The sequence below is a fragment of the Pan paniscus genome, chromosome 13, assembly GCF_029289425.2.
Source record: "Pan paniscus chromosome 13, NHGRI_mPanPan1-v2.0_pri, whole genome shotgun sequence".
NCBI classification, from domain to species: Eukaryota; Metazoa; Chordata; class Mammalia; order Primates; family Hominidae; genus Pan; species Pan paniscus.
The window spans coordinates 62,314,086-62,334,117 of NC_073262.2; the positions used below are offsets into that span (position 1 = coordinate 62,314,086).

Consider the following 20,032-nt stretch of genomic DNA (forward strand, 5'->3'; position numbering starts at 1 on the left):
AAGAAGTTCGGGGTGGGAGGTGGTCTTCTAAGTGAAAGAAACAACAAGTGTAAATATGCAGAGATACTAGATCTGGTGTCCATCCACTAGTGAGAAATTCTGTATGCGGGAATATTCAGTATGGGGAAGGACAGAGATAAAGGAATGATAGGGATGTCATGACCAAGATGAAGGCTGGGACCTGACGGTAAAAGGCCTAAGTACCATGGTAAGGTGGTTGAATTTATCATAAGAGCCAACAAAGGCTAGCAAAGGAGTGGCATGATTGACCTTGTTTTGAGGGAACAATAACCGTATAGGCAGTGCAAATGATAGACTGTAGTATTAAGAGATTGCTTAACAGTCCGTAAGAATGATGGTAGAGACAGTGGCATTGGAGATTTACAGCCAGATATTTCTGAGGTAAAATTTCAGTTTGGTGACTAACTGAAAATAGAATTAAGGAAGAGGAAGGAGTGAAAGAGGACTAGAGAAATTTCTGGCTTACAGTAGTTGCTGTAGTCATTAACTATGGGCCAGAATACATAAGGGAAAACAAATCATAAAGTAGTCTGGAATTAAAACCTGGCTATGACGCTTTATAGGCCTCTTTTAAAAATGGGATTATCACAATCAACTGTAGAGATTGTTTTAAATATCTAGAATTGTCCCCAGTGTCCAGAATTCACTATGTGAATTCAAATGTCCCCAACGTCCAGAATTCACCATGTCTGGGTGGGGGGTCAAGTATTTCTTTTCTTCTTCAACTCTAAAGACGCTTCTGATAAACATCCCTGATTAAGAACACGGCTGTAAGCACAAATTTGTTAAAAAATTCAGGTGGAAAAAGAAATAAGAAAAACACAGGAAATCTTGAAAAAGAGAGCTTTGCCAGGGGTGGAGGGGACAATCATAACAGATACTAAAGCATTATAAAACCTTTAAAGCTTAATAGTTGGCACTGGCACATGAATAAAAAACCAATAAAACATAATAGGAAAATGAGAAATTGACCCAAGTACATATGGAAATTTAGTATAGATAAAAGCTGTATCTCAAAGCGGTGAGGAAGAGATGGACTTTTTGATAATTGGTGTTCAAGGCCACACATGGTAGTTCATGCCTGTAATCCCAGCACTTTGGGAGGCCAAAAGGCGGGAGGACTGTTTGAGCTTGGGACCAGCCTGGGCAACATAGCTAGATCTTGTCTCTACAAAAAAAATTAAAATTAGCTAGGTGCCAGGTATGGTAGCTCACGCCTGTAATCCCAGCACTTTGGGAGGCCGAGGCAGGTGGATCACCTGAGATCAGGAGTTCGAGACCAGCCTGACAACATGGAGAAACCCCCATCTCTACCAAAAATTACAAAATTAGCCAAGCGTGGTGGCACATGCCTGTAATCCCAGCTACATGGGAGGCTGAGGCAGGAGAATTGCTTGAACCCGGGAGGCGGAGGTTGCAGTGACCCGAGATCATGCCATTGCACTCCAGCCTGGGCAACAAGAGTGAAACTCCATCTCAAAAAAAAAAAAAAACTAGCTAGGCATGGTGGTGCATGCATGTAGTCCTAGCTACCAGGGAGGCCAAGGCAGAAGGATCGCTTGAGTCCAAGAGGTCAAGGCTGAAGTAAGTCATGATTGTGTCACTGCACTCCAGCCTGGGCAACAGAGTGAGTACTGTCTCAAAAAAAAAAAAAAAAAAAAAGGCAAAAACCAAAGTGGTATTCAAATAACTGGGTATTCGTAAGGAAAAGGATAAACTTGGATCTGTTCCAAAAATAAAACCGAAAAGGATCAGATATTTAAACATGAAGAACTGAAACTATACAAGTACTAAAAAAAATTATGGGAGGATTCCCCAATAATTAGAGCCTAAAGAAAACTTTCCCAGCAATGGTCAAAACCAGATACAATAAAGGGAAATATTGGTAAATCTTACTACATAAAATAGCTTTTCTATAGCCAAAACAAAAACACCACAAGCAAACTATAAAGACAAATGACAAACTGTAAAGAAATATTTGCAACTTATATGAGACAATTGAATAAACTTATATGTAAAGCCTGCCTAAAAACAGAGAAGAAAAAGACTAACAACCTGATAGCAAAATGACTAGAGAGATAAGCAGTCATTTTACAGAAAAAGAAATGGGGCCAGGCACAGTGGCTCATGCCTGTAATGCCAGCACTTTGAGAGGTTGAGGCAGGCAGAGAATTAAAAGACCAGCCTAGGCAACATGATGAGACTGTCTCTACAAAAAATACAAAAAGTAGTGGGGCATGGTGGTGTGTCCCTGTAGTCCCAGCTATTCGAAGCCTGGGAGGTCCAGGCTGCAGTAAGTCATGATCAAACCACTGGACTCCAGCCAGGGTGACAGAGTGAGACCCTGTCTCAAAAAAAAAAAAAAAGAAGAATGAAAGGAAGAGAGAAACAGGAAAGGAAAGAAAAGAAGAAAGAAAGAAGAAAGAAAAGAAAGGAAGAGGGAAGGGAAGAGAAGGGAAGGGAGAGGGGAGGGAGAGGGGAGAGGGAAGGGAAGGGAGAGGAAGGGAGAGAAAAAGAAAGATAAAAGGAAAGAAGGAGGGAGGAGGGAAGGAGGGAAGGAAGGAAGGAAAGAGAGAAAGAGCAAGAGCATGCACGAGAGAGTGAGCTGGGTGCAGTGGTATACACCTGTAGTCGCAGGTACTTGGGAGGTTAACCTAAGAAGATCACTTGAGCCTAGGTGTTTGAAGTTGTAGTGCACTATAACTAACCACTGCATTACAGCCTGGGCAACATGCAAGACCCTGTCTCAGAAAAAAAAAACCAACAAAAAACCACACACACACAAAAAGAAATGCCCAAGGGCATTTAAGGGGAAGAAATGCCCCTTAAATAAAAACATTTGTAACCTTGCTCTTAGTAAGAGAAATGCACATGAAGAATTGCGGAGATACTGTTTCTCATCCTTCAGATTCCCAAAAGTCCAAGTTTTACAAAACAGGCTGCTAGTGAGTGAGGCTCCTATAGAAAAAAGGGGCAGTTTTTGTTTCTTTCTTTTTTTCTTCCTCCTCTTCTTTTTGGAGTACAAAATGGAAAAACCCCAACAAGGGAGAATTTGGCAGTATGTAACAAAGTTACATATGTGTTTATTTTATTTTTGCTAGCAAATCTCACTTCTAAAAATCTGACCAACACTGACAAAAATATGAAAATAGGTATATATACAGGAAGTTATTCTTTGAAGCACTTTATAGCAAAAGCCTGGAAATAATCCAAATATCTGTCATAATGAAATGGTTGAATTAATTATGGAACATCCACACAGTGGAGTACTATGCAGTTTTTAAAAAGGCATGAGGCAGAGCCCAGCAAGCTAAGATCCACTGGCTTGAAATTCTTGGTGCCAGCACAGCAGTCTGAAGTCAACCTGGGACACTTGAGCTTGGTGGGGGGAGGGGCATCTGCCATTGATGAGGCTTGAGTGGGTAGTTTTATCCTCACAGTGTAAACAAAGCTGCTGGGAGGTTCGAACCGGGTGGAGCCCACCACAGCTCAGCAAGGCCTCTGTGGCCAGACTGCCTCTCTAGATTTCTCTTCTCTGGGCAGGGCATCTCTGAAAAGAAGGCAGCAGCCCCAGTCAGGGGCTTATAGATATAACCCCCAACTCCCTGGGACACAGCACCTGGGGGAAGGGACGGCTGTGGGCACAGCTTCAGAAGTAAACGTCCCTGCCTGATGGCTCTGAAGCCAGCAGCGGATATCCCAGCACAGTGTTCAAGCTCTGCTAAGGGTCAGACTGCCTCCTCAAGTGGGTCCCTGACCCCTGTGCCTCCTGATGGGGAGACACCTCCCAGCAGGGGCTGACAGATACCTCATATAGGAGAGGTCTGGCTGGCCTCTGGCAGGTGCCCCTCTGGGACGAAGCTTCCAGAGGGAGGAACAGGCAGCAATCTTTGCTGTTCTGCAGCCTCCACTGGTGAGACCCAGGCAAACAGAGTCTGGAGTGGACCTCCAGCAGACCTGCAGCAGAGGGGCCTGACTGTTGGAAGGAAAACTAACAGAAAGGAATAGCATCAACATCAATAAAAAGGACATCCACTCAGAGACCCCATCCAAAGGTCACCAACATGCAGCACCAAAGGTAGATAAATCCATGAAGATGGGGAGAAACCAGCCCAAAAAGGCTGAAAATTCCAAAGACCAGAATGCCTCTTCTCCTCCAAAGGATCATAACTCCTCACCAGCAAGGGAACAAAACTGGATGGAGAATGAGTTTGACAAATTGACAGAAGTGGGCTTCAGAAGGTGAGTAATAACAAACTCCTCTGAGCTAAAGGAGCATGTTCTAATCCAATGCAAGGAAGCTAAGAATCTTGAAAAAAGGTTAGAGGAACTGCTAACTAGAATAACCAGTTTAGAGAACGTAAATGATCTGATGGAACTGAAAAACACAGCACGAGAACTTTGTGAAGCATACACAAGTATCAATAGCTGAATTGATCAAGCAGAAGAAAGGATATCAGAGATTGAATATCAACTTAATAAAATAAAGTGAGAAGACAAGATTAGAGAAAAAAGAATGAAAAGGAATGAACAAAGCCTCCAAGAAATATGGGACTACGTGAAAAGACCAAACCTACATTTGACTGGTGTGCCTGAAAATGACAGAGAGAATAGAACCAAGTTGGAAAACACTCCTCAGGATATCCAGGAGAACTTCCCCAACCTAGCAAGACAGGCCAACATTCAAATTCAGGAAACACAGAGCACAACACAAAGATACTCCTCAAGAAGAGCAACCCCAAGACACGCAATCATCAGATTTACCAAGGTTGAAATGAAGGAAAAAATGTTAAGGGCAGCCAGACAGAAAGGTCGGGTTACCCACAAAGGGAAGCCCATCAGAGTAAGAGTGGATCTCTCTGCAGAAACCCTACAAGCCAGAAGAGAGTGGGGGCCAATATTCAACATTCTTAAAGAAAAGAATTTTCAACCCAGAATTTCATATATAGCCAAACTAAGCTTCAAAAGCAAAGGAGAAATGAAATCCTTCACTGACAAGCAAATGCTGAGAGATTTTGTCACCACCAGGCCTGCCTTACAAGAGCTCCTGAAGGAAGCACTAAACATGGAAAGGAACAAATACTACCAGCCACTGCAAAAACATACCAAATTGTAAAGGTCATTGACACTATGAAGAAACTGCATCAACGAACAGGCGAAACAACCAGCTAGCATCATAATGACAGGATCAAATTCACACATAATACTAAACTTAAATGTAAACAGGCTAAATACCCCAACTAAAAGACACAGACTGGCAAAATGGATAAAGAGTCAAGACCCATTGGTGTGCTGTATTCAGGAGACCCATCTCACATGCAAAGATGCACACAGGCTCAAAATAAAGGGATGGAGGAATATTTAGCAAGCAAATGGAAAGCAAAAAAAAAAAAAAGCAGAGGTTGCAATTCTAGTCTCTGAGAAAACAGACTTTAAACTAACAAAGATCAAAAGAGACAAAGAAGGCCATTACATAATAGTAAAGGGATCAATGCAACAAGAGGAGGTGACTATCCTAAATATATATGCACCCAATACATGAGCACCCAGATTCATAAAGCAAGTTCTTAGAGACCTACAAAGAGACTTAGACTCCCACATAATAATAGTGGGAGACTTTAACACCCCACTGTCAATATTACACAGATCAACAAGACAAAAAGTTAAGAATATTCAGGACTTCAACTCAGCTCTGGACCAAGCGGATCTAATAAACACCTATATAACTCTCCACCCCAAATCAACAGAATATACATTCTTCTCAGCACCACATCACACTTATTCTAAAATTGACCACATAAGACGTAAAACACTCCTCAGCAAATGCAAAAGAATGGAAATCATAACAAACACTCTCTCAGACCATAGTGCAATCAAATTAGAACTCAGGATTAAGAAACTCACTCAAAACTGCACAACTACATGGAAACTGAACAACCTGAATGAATACTGGGTAAATAACAACATTAAAGCAGAAATAAAGATATTCTTTGAAACCAATGAGAACAAAGACACAACGTCCCAGAATCTCTGGGACACATTTAAAGCAGTGTGTAGAGGGAAATTTATAACACTAAATGCCCACAAGAGAAAGGAGGAAAGATCTAAAATTGACACTCTAACATCACAATTAAAAGAACTAGAGATGCAAGATCAAACAAATTCAAAAGCTAGCAGAAGACAAGAAATAACTAAGATCAGAACAGAACCAAAGGAGATAGAGACATGAAAAACCCTTCAAAAAATCAATGAATCCAGGACCTGGTTTTTTGAAAAGATCAACAAAAGAGATAGACCACCTGCCAGACTAATAAAGAAGACAAGAGAGAAGAATCAAATGGACGCAATAAAAAATGATGAAGTGGATGTCACCACTGATATCATAGACATACAAACTACCATCAGAGAACACTATAAACACCTCTACGCAAATAAACTAGAAAATCTAGAAGAAATGGATAATTTCATAGACAAATACACCGTCCCAAGTCTAAACAAAGAAGAAGTTGAATCCCTGAATAGACCAATAACAAGTTTTGAAATTGAGACAGTAATTAATATCCTACCACACAAAAAAAGTCCAGGACCAGACGGATTCACAGCTGAATTCTTCTACCAGAGGTACACAGAGCAGTTGGTACCATTCCTTCTGAAACTATTCCAAACAATAGAAAAAGAGGGAATCCTCCCTCTTTTTATGAGGCGAGCATCATCCTGATACCAAAACCTGGCAGACACACCAAAAAAAAAAAAAAAAAAAAATTCAGGCCAATATCCTTGATGAACATCAATGTGAAAATTCTCAATAAAAAACTGTCAAACCAAATCCAGCAGCACATCAAAAAGCTTATCCACCACGATCAAGTCAGATTGAACCCTGGGATGCAAGGCTGGTTCAACATATGCAAATCAATAAACGTAATCCATCACATAAACAGAATCAATGACAAAAACCACATGATTATCTCAATAGATGCAGAAAAGGCCTTTGATAAAATTCAAAACCCCTTCATGCTAAAAACTCTCAATGAACTAGGTATTGATGAAGCATATCTCAAAATAATAAGAGCTATTTAAGACAAACCCACAATAAATATCATACTAAACGGGCAAAATTTGGAAGCATTCCCTTTGAAAACCAGCACAAGACAAGGATGCCCTCTCTCACCTCTCCTGTTCAACATAGTATTGGAAGTCCTGGCCAGGGCAATCAGGCAAGAGAAAGAAATAAAGGGTATTCAAATAGGAAAACAGGAAGTCAAATTGTCAATGTTTGCAGATGACATGATTGTGTATTTAGAAAACCCCATTGTCTCAGCGCAAAATCTCCTTAAGCAGATAAGCAATTTTAGCAAAGTCTGAGGATACAAAATCAAAGTGCAAAAATCACAAGCATTCCTACATACCAATAATAGAGAAACAGAGAGCCAAATCATGAGTGAACTCCCATTCACAACTGCTATAAAGAGAATACAATACCTAGGAATCCAACTTACAAGGGATGTGAAGGACCTCTTCAAGGAGAACTACAAACCACTGCTCAAGGAAGTAAGAGAGGACACAAACAAATGGAAAAACATTCTATGCTCATGGATAGGAAGAGTCAATATTGTGAAAATGGCCATACTGCCCAAAGTAATTTATACATTCAATGCTATCCCCATCAAGCTACCAGTGACTTTCTTCACAGAATTAGAAAAAACTACTTTAAATTTCATATGGAACCAAAAATGAGCCCGCATGGCCAAGACAATCCTAAGCAAAAAGAACAAAGCTGTAGGCGTCACGCTACCTGACTTCAAACTATACTACAAAGCTACAGTAATCAAAACAGCACAGTACTGGTACCGAAACAGATATATAGACCAATGAAACAGAACAGAAACCTGAGAAATAACACCACACATCTACAACCATGTGATCTTTGACAAACCTGAGAAAAAGAAGCAATGGGGAAAGGATTCCCTATTTAATAAATGGTGTTGGGAAAACTGGCTAGCCATATGCAGAAAACTGAAACTGGACCACTTCCTTACACCTTATACAAAAATTAACTCAAGACGGATTAAAGACTTAAACGTAAGACCTAAAACCATAAAAACCCTAGAAGAAAACCTAGGCAGTACCATTCAGGACATAGGCAAGGGCTAAGACTTCATGAATAAAACACCAGAAGTAATGGCAACAAAAGCCAAAATTGACAAATGGGACTAATTAAACTAAAGAGCTTCTGCACAGCAAAAGAAACTATCATCAGAGTGAACAGGAAACCTACAGAATGGGAGAAAATTTTTGCAATCTATCCATGTGACAAAGAGCTAATATCCAGAATCTACAAAGAGCTTAAACAAATTTACAAGAAAAAACAAACAACCCCATCAAAAAGTGGGGTGGGTGAAGGATGTGAACAGGCACTTCTCAAAAGAAGACATTTATGCAGCAAACAAACATGAAAAAAAGCTCATCATCACTGGTCATTAGAGAAATGCAAATCAAAACCACAATGAGCTACCATCTCATGCCAGTTAGAATGGCAATCATTAAAATGTCAGGAAACAACAGATGCTGGGGAGAATGTAGAGAAATAGGTATGCTTTTATACTGTTGGTGGGAGTGTAAATTAGTTCAACCATTGTGGAAGACAGTGTGGCAATTCCTCAAGGATCTAGAACTAGAAATACTATTTGACCCAGCAATCTCATTAGTGGGTATATACCCAAAGGATTATAAATCATGCTACTATAAAGACACATGCACACGTATGTTTATTGCAGCACTATTCACAATAGCAAAGACTTGGAACCGACCCAAATGCCCATCAATGATAGACTGGATAAAGAAAATGTGGCACATATACAACATGGAATACTATGCGGCCATATAAAAGGATGAGTTCATGTCCTTTGCAAGCACATGGATGAAGCTGGAAACCATCATTCTCAGCAAACTAACACAAGAACAGAAAACCAAACACCGCATGTTCTCACTCATAAGTGGGAGCTGAACAATGAGAACACATGGACACAGCGAGGGGAACGTCACACACTGGGGCCTGTTGGGGGATAGGGGGCTAGGGGAGGGATAGCATTAGGAGAAATACCTAATGTAGATGATGGGTTAATGGATGCAGTAAACCACCATGGCATTTGTATACCTACGTAACAAACCTGCACATTCTGCACATGTACCCCAGAACTTAAAGTATAATAAAAAATAAAATATAAAGAAATAAAAATTAAAAAGTATGAGGGACATATACAGTATGAAGCACTTTACAGTGAATTCCAGTATTTATCGTTAAGTGAAGAAAGCAAGTTGGAGAAAAATGTAGTATGGTATGTCACCATTCATCTAAATATTTACCTATTTTTTAACTGAAAGGATAAATTAAAACCTTTAAAAAAACATGGTTACCTAAAAGGAGGAAGGGAGCAGAGTAGTAAAAATAGGAACAGTACAGTATGTGGGTATCTCATAAAACCTGTATTGTAGATGTGAATTTGGAACCATATAAAGTCATTTACATTATTATAATAAAAGAGAAACAAAATTAAAAAGCAGGCCAGTTGCACTGGCTTGCATCTGTAATCCCAGTGCTTTGGGAAGCCAAGGCAGGAGGATTGCTTGAGCCCAGGAGTTCAAGGCTGCAGTGGGCTATGACCATGCCACTACATTTTAGCCTGGGCAAGAGAGTGAGACTGCATCTCAAAAAAACCAAAAAAACAAAATACAATCCCATAAAAGTGAAACCCAAATAAATAAATGAACTTACTTGTATGTGAAGTTGGTGGCATAACCATAGAGAATTATTCCAAGTGACTTTAAAACACAACAACTAAAACACACTAATTTAACAGTATATAGTATTCAAAGCAACAAGACAAAACAGCAACTGAAATTATCACTAACCGTATTCTTATGCTATTATTGGTGGTGTTATTGTAACACTGTTGCAAGCACAGTCTAAGAAAAAGCAAATGGCCAGGCCCAGTGGCTCACGTGTGTAGTCCCAACATTTTGAGAGGCCCAAGTAGGAGGATTGCTTGAGCTCAGGAGTTAGAGACCAGCCTCGGCAACGTGGTGAAACCCCAACTTTACAAAAAAATTTTAAAATTTACCCGGGCATGGTGGTACACACCTGTAGTCCCAGGTACTCAGGAAGTTGAGGTGGGAGGACTGCTTGAGCCCAGGAGGTCAAAACTACAGTGAGCCATGATTGTGCCACTGCATTCCAGCCTGGGCAACAAAGCAAGACCCTGTCAAAAAATAAATGAATAAATAAATAAAAAGAAAAAAATGAATATGTTGGTGTTTTTGGGAAATTAATTTTTGAATTGCATAAAAACTCTGTGATACTGAATTTAAAATGTATGTATTAGAATGAACTCATTTTATATTTTATACTTAAAAATACATCTTACTTGCATACTGTAAATACCTAGAAACAGGGACCAGTGTATAGCAACCAGCACATACCCACAGTATACAGATTATGGTCTCTATACACCATCTACCCCTAAAAAATTCCATGAAGCAATGGCTGACTCCATATTTGGGTCAAGAAATATTCAAAAATGAGCTTAGAATACCCTGTCACACCAGTAAGCATGGAAATTATGAAAGATTATTGGTGCCATGTCAAAAGGACTTGGTAGCCAATTTGAAGGGTCCAATATGAGGTGGCTCCCATTGGCCGAAGATGAAACAATTTGAATGTTAACAATAACTGCAATGGATAGAAACATAACAAATGTGTATTTTAATAAATGAGTTCATAATTATACTAAAAAAACCTTTTTGTTCACCTTTGAATGATGCTAGGGAACCAACTCATTTTGAAAACTGGTAAATAAAGGTAACAAATCAAGAATTTACTCAACATTTCCTTTCAAATGTTGGTAAGAAACCAAATTTCAAATGGTACATGCAAATATGTGTCCAATACATGTATGTGTATATATATGTACATATATATATCACAAGATTTCAACATAGATTTCATTTTTAAAAAGAAGAAATTTAAAGATCTCATTGTCCTTTAACAGTTATAGGTAAGCTTCAGACAATCTACCTGTGAGTTTCAATGCAGACAAAATGAAGAGGGAATATAATTACCATTCTCCTTATCTGGTAAGTCAGAAATTTAGCAATTCATTAAGACAAAATTAACAAAATATTGGAGTAATAGAGAAAGTTTTTGAAGTAATTTTACATCAGGTACATAGAGATCATTTGTATGATCTTTCCCATGACAATCCTGTATGAAATCCAAGGGCATAATAACAAATAGAATAAATTGATTGAGTTAACTAACAGACTGCTGTTCACCCAAGCCAGTCACACAAAGCTGTGTAGGTTATGCACAGCACTACAGGGGCATCAATGTGCTGGGCCTGATTCTGCCCAGCTTATAAAAGTCAAATGCTAAATTCTCAGGAATTTTGCAAGCTGGTTATTAAATAGTCATTACCAAAAAATAAATATCTTCAAACATAAAATAAATTTAAATTTATTTATTAAAAACAAGTCCTTAAAACTCATCACATCTTACTCTACTATTATGTATGCACTTGAGGTTATTTATCTCTATTGTACTATGGCAAAGAAACACCTATGTAGTGGTGTGCTACTGTCCATCTCTTCCCAACTCTGTGATAAGTGATGTCATGTTGGAAGCCTGAAATCAGCCATGGTGGGAATGTTTACGCCTCATATATAACTTAATGTGGGCTATAATTTAATGTGGTGCTGATAAATTTAAGAAAGAGACAGAAAAAATTTACATAGTGCAAATTAAAGTGATACACTGTAAATATCACAAGAAATGAGGTTCCAATATTTCAAAACTATTAAAAATCTAGCAAGAAGTTGTTCACATCACTGATGAAAAAGTAAAGTTCCAACATATACTTTTGTTGTTTTATGTTCCTCTTACTCGTTTAAACAAAAATATCAATAAACATGCATGTCAGAATTGCATTTGCTCAACAATTGCAACCATAGATTGGCTACCAGTAAGACTACAGACACAAGGGTTGGGTAAAAATCAACTAGAGCATTCTGTGAGAATCAACTGGCTATATGAATTTTACAAGACAGTACTGCATATTTTATCATTATTTGTGAATTGTATGATACCGCTGTTACATCAATAGAATTTATAAACTTAGGTATGTACTTATAAGCATACATTTTTATTCCCAGAAAGTCTTTTTTTTTTTTTTAGACAAGGTCTCACTCTCCCAGAAAGTCTATTTTTAAAAGAGTTACCAGCACACCTCTGTTGAGGCGGAGCAAAACTGCTAGCCCTTGAAGAATGCACAGTCCAACTGAGAGGCATTCACACCCCAAAGTATCTGATACAATGTGATAACTACTCTAATATAAATATTCAAAATAAAATGATTACACAATTTACTTAGTAAGGAATGACTACTTTTTCTGGGTAGAGACAGGCGAAGGAGAATACATATCCTCAGTGTGTTAAAGAGGCCACCTGACAGTGATTAAACCATGTTTGCATCATAGGTTGTCCTCACATATTATCTTCAGCATTAAAATTCATAATAGTTTAGCCCTGAAGGACAGTTTCAAGCTATTCATGGTACTACCACATGCCATTTGGGAAAGCTCCCTGAAATCAATAAAATGGTCTTTTTTAGGGTCATGGGGAAATGTTTTTATCTCATATCTGATTTTAAAAATTCATGACTACCTTCTCTCTTGACAGCCAGTATGTTTCAGGTTGGAAACCAGAGTTTTTATATTCACTGCCCATTTATTTTCACTTTATTCTTTTTTTTTTTTTTTTTAAGATAGAGTCTCACTCCGTCACCCAGGCTGGAGTGCAGTGGCACGATCTCGGCTCACTGCAACTCTGCTACCCAGGTTCAAGCAATTCTCATGCCTCAGCCTCCCAAGTAGCTGGAATTACCAGAACGTACCACCACATCCAGCTGATTTTTGTATATTTAGTAGAGATGAGGTTTTGGCATGTTGGCCAGGCTGGTCTTGAACTCCTGACCTCAGGTGATCTACCCACCTCGGGTTCCCAAAGTGCTGGGATTACAGGTGTGAGCCACCGTGCCCAGCCATATTTTCACTGTATTCTAAAAAATATATACACAAGGACCAAAATTCAATAATGAGTACAATTTTCACTACTGCCTTTAATAAGAGAATCAAGATCAGAGTTCACATTTATAGACAATTATGTTCTAGGAATAGCACAGTGTGAGAATATTCTAGTGCAATTTCTTTAACGTAATGGTGATCTTTCTTGTTCTATAGCTGCTGCTCTGTTAATACTGATCTCAACACATCATTTTTAGAAAACTTTTTTGACTCACAAAATAATCACAAGCCAATTTTTAAAAATCTCATCCCCTTTTTGCATGGATTTTCAATATGAAAGGAACAAGCTGTCAAGCACTTCCCCCCTTACATGAACCGCATGTAGATCAAAGATTTGCTCATACCCTTGCCATAGAAAATCTGCATCCAACTGTAATGGTAATTATCCATTAGCATGCACATGTTAGAATAATTGTGCTTTCATATTATATATTGTTGATATTATACTGTCCAAAAGTATCATGTGTATAAAGAATTTTGACGAGTTGATTTTTGCCTTCACTATAGACAAAATATTATTTCGCTGCTGGTTTAATGAATTTAGCAACTGTGTGGTTTTATGTCTGATTTTACTCTGAGGAGTGCAATACTGAATGATAACTTCCTTAGCTTTAGTTTCTTCTCCACCTTTGAAGACAAAAATACTAAAAAGCATTATTTTCTGCTTATTTTGGAAAGCGTTTACTGTTTTACCAGTAATGTTTACTGAAAATGTCACTGAGTTTTGTTTAAAAGATAGTCAATGACTTTAAAACATCCCTAGCCTGAATGACTTAAAATTACTTTTTAAAACTTCTCTCTTTTTCCCTCCATATATTTAATGAAGAGGCAATCCAAAGAGAGGCGAATTATCTTTGGAGAAACAAAACAAGTGGCAGAAGTCACATGGCTACAAGGTGCTACAAACAGGATTTTTTCAAATAGCAAAGAAAAATGGCCATACCATGAGAAATTTAGTATGGCTAAAGTCTAGGAATAGAAAGAAGACATGTCAGCTGGAATTTTGTGGCAACTTTAATGTGCAGCTTTGGGTGGAGGAATGGGATTCAGCTGTTTGAGATTTTCTGGGAGGTTTGCCCTATCTACTCAGGAAAGGGAACATACCTTGTTCTCACTGAGAGATAATCCTTGGAATTTAGATCATTCCCTCAATTTAGGAGTCCTGAAGCTTCTGCTTCTGCCAAGAAATCAGTGTTAATTCTTCACTTTTCAGCTTTTAGTCATCTCTTCTCAGCAGCTGTTTCTACTTTCACAGAGTAAGAGAAAGAAAAATGTAAAAAAAAAAATAAAAATAAAAAATAACAAAACCCAAAACAAAAACTCCATAAATCGATTCCTCTACTATTTCAGGTATATTAATGATGAGTCTCAAGATCACAGCTTTTTCGGAGCACATGTGGTCCTGGGAGCCACACTATGCTTTAGGAAATTTTCTATTTCTTTCCTTGGCTATCATCTTTTGAAATGTATGATGAAATTCTATCCTGTTTGTTATTTCTGGTTGCTGCTGGTGAATAATTTGTTTCTTTTTTTTTTCTTGTCTGGTTCTGCTACTCTTCCCTTCCTCTTTTTAACATTGTTATAGTGCATATTTTTAGGTATCATAGGAGGACATTTCTGTAGCTTCTTTCTACCAGCTTTAAACAGGAGTCTTTTTTCCTAATTGAAAACATGCTTAATTGAAACCATGCAGATATCTAAAGCATTGTTTAGATAATAATGGTCCATAATGGCAAAGCTGATACTCAAGAGGTATCTTACTCTTTAAAACAAAAAGTCCCTGGGCAACATAGGGAGACCCTGTCTCTATAAAAAATTTAAAAAATAGCCAGGTGTGGTAGCACATGCCTGCAGTCTCAGATACTAGGGAGGCTGAAGTGGGAGGATTGCTTAAGCCTGGGAGGTCAAGGCAGCAGTGAACCATGTTCATGCCACTGCACTCCAGCGTAGATGACAGAACAAGACTCCATCTCAAACAAAAGAAAACAAATAGAAAAAACATAACATGGATAACGGGGGGCAGAGCACGGTGGCAGAATAGAAGCCTACACTGCTCGACCCCCAAATGGAACACCAAATTTTAATTACTATCTGCACACAGAAAATCACCATCACAAAAACCAAAAGTAAGGTGAGCAATCACAGTACCTGGCTTTAATTTCATATTCCTGAAAGAGGCATTGAGGAGGGCAGGAGAGATGGTCTTCAATTGCCACTGCCTCCCCGCTCCCACCTCCTGACGGTAGTTGTGTTGCATGGAGAGAAACTCTCACCACTGTGGGGAGGGAGAATGCAGCTCCTGGGAGAATTATACTGAACTCAGTGATGCCCTGTCATAGTGGAGAATAAACCTGTGCTGGACTCAGCTGGCACCTATGCATGCAGGGGGCTTTTGGACTACAGCATTTGGATCAGAACTAGGCAGAGGGAAATCACTCATCGCGGTGGTCAGCACTTGAGTTTCTTGACAAGCCTCACCACTGTGGGCTGAAGTGCTCTGGGGTCCCAGGTAAACTTGAAAGACAGTCTAGGACACAAGGACTGCAATTCCTAGGCAAATCCTAATGCTAGGCTGGGCTTAGAGCCACGGAACTATGGTGGCATGTGACCTAGGAAGATACTAGTTGGGGTGGCTATAGGAGTGCTTATGCCATCCCTCTCCCAATCCAGGCAATCCAGCTTGTAGCAATGAAAGTGACCTCCCTCCTTTTGCTTAAGGAGAGCTAAGAGTAATAAAGAGGACTTGGTCTTGCATATTGGAAACCAGCTCAATCACAATAGGATAGGGCACTGGGCAGAGTTGTGAGGCCCCCACTCCAGGCACTAGCTTCCAGATGACATTTCTAGACATACCCTGGGCCAAAAGGGAATCCACTACCTTCAAGGGAAGGACCTAGTCCTGGGAAGATTCATCACCTGCTGACTAAAGAGTCCTTGGGCCCTGAATAACCAGCAGCAATACCTGGGGAGTACACAGTGGGCCTCAGACTCTGAGATGTACTGGCTTCAGGTGGGACCCAGCACAATCCCAGCTGTGGTGGCTATGGTGGAAGACTCCTTCTGTTTGAGAAAAGTAGAGGAAAAAGTAAAGGGGACTTTGTCTTGCACCTTAGGTACCAGCTTGTACACAGTGGGGTAGAGCAACAAGCAGGCTCTAAGGGTCCCTAAGTCCAGGCCTAGGCTCTTGGACAGAATTTCTGGACCTGCCCTGGGAGGGGCTCCAGAGGGGAGCCCACTGTCCTGAGTGTGAGTCCCAGGCCTGGCAGCATTCACCATAAGCTGATAAAAGAGTCTTTGGGCTTGAACTGAACATCAGCTGTGGCCTGGCAGAACCTGCCATGGACTGTTGGTGGTGCTGGCCACAAGAAGAAGCTCCGCTGCCTGTGGAAAGGAGAGGAAACACTGGGGAAGGCCTCTATATTGTGGTTTGAGTGCTAGCTTAGCCATAGTAAAATAAAACATCAGGTAAATTGCTAAGGCTTTTTATTTTTATTTTTTTCGAGACCCTCTGTCACCTAGGCTGGAGTGCAGTGGCACGATCACAGCTCACTGCAGCCTCAACCTCCCACACTCAAGCAATCCTCCCACCACAGCCTCTCAAGTAGCTGGGACTACAGGTGCACACCACCATGCCCGAGTAATTTTTTTTGTATTTTTCTGTAGAGACAGGGTTTCACCATGTTGACTACACTGGTCTCGAACTTGTGAGCTCAAGCAATCCATCTACCTCAGCCTCCCAAATTGTTAGGATTACATGTGTGAGCCACCACACCTGGCTGTAAATTTCTAAAGTTTTTGACTCCAATCCTTGGCTCCCAGACAGCATCTCTGGATATGCCGGGGACCTGGAGGAACTTGCCACCCTGAAGGAAAGGTCCTTGGGCAAGGCCCATTGCTGTGCTGGCTTCAGGTCTGACCCACTGCAGTAACAGTAGTGGTGGCTAGAAGGGTGCTTGCATCACCATACCCCCAGTTCCAGGTGACTTAGCACACAATGAGAGAGACTCCGTTTGTCTGGAAGAAAGTAAGAAAAAAGAACAAAAGTCTCTGCATGGTAATCAAGAGAATTCTGGCTCTTATCCATGACCACCAAGGAGATACCTTAGGCATGAGTCCACAAAAACCACAGCATTATTGGGCTTGGGGCCCAAGTCCCTTTGAATACCTAGAAAGACTTCTCAAGAACGACAGGCACAAACAAGCCCAGACTGTGGAGACTATAATAAATACCTAACTGTTCAATGTCCAGACACTGATGAACATCTATAAGCATCAGCATCATCCAGGAAAACATCACCTCACCAAATGAACTAAGTAAGACACCAGGGAACAATCCTGGAGAAAAAGAGATATATGACCTTTCAGACAAAGAATTCAGAATAGCTGTTGTGAGGAAGCTTCAAAGAATTCAAGATAACACAGATAAGTCATTCAGAATTCTATCAGGTAAGTTTAACAGAGAGATTGAAATAATTTAAAAGAATCAAGCAGAAATTCTAGAGTTGAAAATGCAATTGACATGCTGAAGAATGCATCAGAGTTTTTTAATAGCAGACTTGATTAAGCAGAAAAAAAACAGTGAGCTTGAAGACAAGCTATTTAAAAATACAAAGTCAGAGGAGACAAAAGAAAAAAAAAATACAATGAGGCATGCCTACAAGATCTAGAAAATAGCGTCAAAAGGGCAAATCTAAGAGTTACTGGCCTTAAAGAGGAGGTAGAGAAAGAGACGGGGTAGAAACTTTATTCAAAGGGATATAAAGAAATTCCCAAAGTTAAAGACATCAACATTCAAGTACAAGAAGGCTACAGAACACCAAGCAGATTTAATCCAAAGAAGATTATCTCAAGAAATTTAGTAATCAAACTCCCAAAGGTCAAGAATAAATAAAATATTCTAAAAGCAGCAAGATAAAAGAAATAAACAGCATACAATGGAGCTCCAATATGTCTGGCAGCACACTTTTCAATGGAAACTTACAGGCCAGGAGAGTAGCATAACATATTTAAAGTGTTGGGAAAACACACACACACACACACACACACAAAGCAACAACAACAACAACAAAAACCACTTTTACCCTAGCATTCTATATCCAGCAAAAATATTCTTCAAATCAGGAAGGACAAAGATGTTCCCAGACAGACGAAAGCTGAGGGCTTTCATCAAGACCAGACCTGTCCTACAAGAAATCTTAAAGGGATTTCCTCAATCTGAAAGAAAAGGACATTCATAAGCAAGAAGAAATCATCTGAAGTTAAAAAACACTGGTAATGGTAAGCACATAAAAAAACCCAGGATAGTACAACACTGTAATTGTGGTGTGTAAATTACTCTTAAGTAGAAAGAATAAATGATAAAACAATCAAAAATAATAACTACAAGAACATTTCTAGACATAGACAGTTACAGTGAAACAAGGAGAAACCACAAAAAGTTAAAAAGCAGGGAGATGAACTTAAAGTATATTGTTTTTATTAGTTTTCTCTCTCATATTTATTTGTTTATGCAAGCAGTGTTAAGTCGTCATCAGTTTAAAATAGTGGGTTATAAGGTAGTATTTGCAAGTTTCACAGTACTGTCAAATCAGAAAACATACAATGGATGCACAAAAAATAAAAAGAAATTAAATCATACCACTAGAAAAAAATCAAACTAAAAGGAAGACAGGAAGGAAGGAGAGAAGGAGGAGAAGACCACAAAACAAATAAACAAACAAACCAGAAAACAAGTAGCAAAGTGGCAGGAGTTAGTCCCTACTTATCAATAATAACACTAAATGTAAATAGACTAAACTCTCCAATCAAAAGACACAGAGTAGCTGAATGGATTAAAAAAAATAAGATCCAGTGATTTGTTGCCTATAGGAAACACACTTCACCCATAAAGATACACATAGACTGAAAATAAAGGGATGGAAAAAAACATTCATTTGGTGCCAATGGAAACCAAAAAAGCAGGAATAGCTATATTTACATAGACAAAATAGATTTCAAAACAAAAACCACAAGAAGAGATACAGAAGTTCATTACATAATCAGAAACGTTCATTCAGCAAAGGATATAATAATTCTAAATACATATATATTCAACACTGGAGCAGCCAGATATATAAAGCAAATATTATTAGAACTAAAGAGAGAGATAGAGTCCAATACGATAATAGTGAATTCAAAATCCCACTTTCAGCATTGGACAGATCTCCCAGACACAAGATCAACAAAGAAACATCAGACTTAATCTGCTATACACAAAAAATGGGCCTCATAGCTATTTACAGAACATTTCATGCAACAGCTGCAGAATATACATTCTTCTTCTTGGCATATGAATCATTCTCAAGGATAGACCATAAATTAGGTCACAAAACAAATCTTAAAACATTCAAAAAAAAACCTGAAATAGTATCAAATATATTCTCTAACCACATGGAATAAAACCAGAACTCAATAACAAGAGGAATTTTGGAAACTATGCAAACACATGAAAATTAAACAATATGCTCTTGAAAGGCCAGTGTGTCAATGAAAAAGTAAGAAGGAAATTGAAAGCTTTCTTGAAACAAATAATGAAACACAACATATCAAAACCTATGGAATACAGTGAAGGCAGTAGTAAGAAGGAAATTTATGGCTGTAAGTACCTATATCAAAAAGAAGAAAAACTTCAAATAAATAACCTAATGATGCATCTTAAAGAACTGGAAAAGCTCAGCATCATAAGACAGGATGAAACATTAAAAAAAAAAACTAGAAAAGCAATAGCAAATCAAATCCAAGATTAGTAGAAGAAAAGAAATAATAAAGCTCAGAGAAGAAATAAATGAAATAGAAATGAAGAAAACAAAACAAAAAATTAGCAAAACAAAAATTGTTT

At 38.9% G+C, this 20,032-nt stretch overlaps 1 protein-coding gene across 1 annotated transcript in view; it reads right to left on the reverse strand.

The window, feature by feature from the left end:
• BAZ2B (bromodomain adjacent to zinc finger domain 2B) overlaps nucleotides 1–20,032 on the reverse strand; it is a 399,198-nt gene that overhangs the window by 309,656 nt on the left and 69,510 nt on the right. The window contains exon 4 of the mRNA XM_057301418.2: nucleotides 14,260–14,401. The gene's annotated coding sequence lies outside the window, so the exon portion shown is untranslated. The remainder of the gene's footprint in view (nucleotides 1–14,259; nucleotides 14,402–20,032) is intronic.